The sequence below is a fragment of the Gymnoscopelus braueri genome, assembly GCF_963280865.1.
Source record: "Gymnoscopelus braueri genome assembly, chromosome: 9".
Taxonomy (NCBI): Eukaryota; Metazoa; Chordata; class Actinopteri; order Myctophiformes; family Myctophidae; genus Gymnoscopelus; species Gymnoscopelus braueri.
Window position 1 is genome coordinate 46,660,927 of NC_137610.1, and position 1,072 is coordinate 46,661,998.

Sequence of the window (1,072 nt, forward strand, 5' to 3'; positions counted from 1 at the left end):
AATGGCTATTTGGGGATCATTGGCATGGAAAAGTTTTGTAACGCTACTTTGCCTATAGTACACGCACACACGGACACAAACGCCCTACAAACGTCTACAAGAGTTAGTGACAGTACAAGCCATACAGAAACCTTTCCAATAATTCTCCCTGCTTTGAGACCATAATGTGCGACATCCATATCATTTTAACTTCCCAATGCCCAGCCAAAATGCACCTCACCTTGTTGGAACCAAGATGGCCTTAAACTGTCACCGGCCCAGGAAATACCAGCTTATTTTTAGCCATTTGAGGCCAGGTGTCCTTGGAGCGACTTGATTCATCGGGTGCATTTTTGTCCTTTTATGAGAACGAACTGTCAGTGTCTGGGAGAAACAGGGCTTTTATCCATTGGAGCTCACGATGCCAAGATCAGATTTAAGGGTTAGAAACGGCCTGGAATGTTGTCTTGATACCTTGTGATGGACGATCAACCATTCATTGGAAAGCCTTTACAGTATGTCTCTGCTGGGGACACACATACTGTCTGTGAGGAAGAACAAAAAGTGGAGAAAAAAAATAATCACAAAAGTTGAAAGCCTTTTCAACATAAGAATAACATTTCCAGAAACCATGCTAGAAAAGTCACTGTTGATAAAATCAGCAGCATTCAAATGAGCGCTTGTTCCTCAGAAGAAGCTCTCTAAATGCATTTCAAAGGAATGTGTCTTTTTTCAGTGAGAATACCACAATCTAATGACTTCATCTCCCTGGGTTGTTGTCAATGTCATCTTGGCGAATCGAATGTCAGAATGACAACGTTATATAAAACCTGTGTATCTACCGTATACCGGCAGACAGCCAGCCAGGAGGGCCAGGGACAGGGCAGACATCCAGCATCTCCTCTGCAGCCCTCCTTCGGTACTTCAGATGGCCCGATCTGAATTTAAAAATGTGTAATCAGGTTCTCTCTCCATCACCTTCTGTCATCTCGAGTTTTAAAGCTCAGGAGGGCTCTGGAAGGAGGAGGCAGAGGGAGATCTTATCGTGCCACGCTGCGGCAGCAGGACCCAGGCGACCTCCCTGCACCACCAG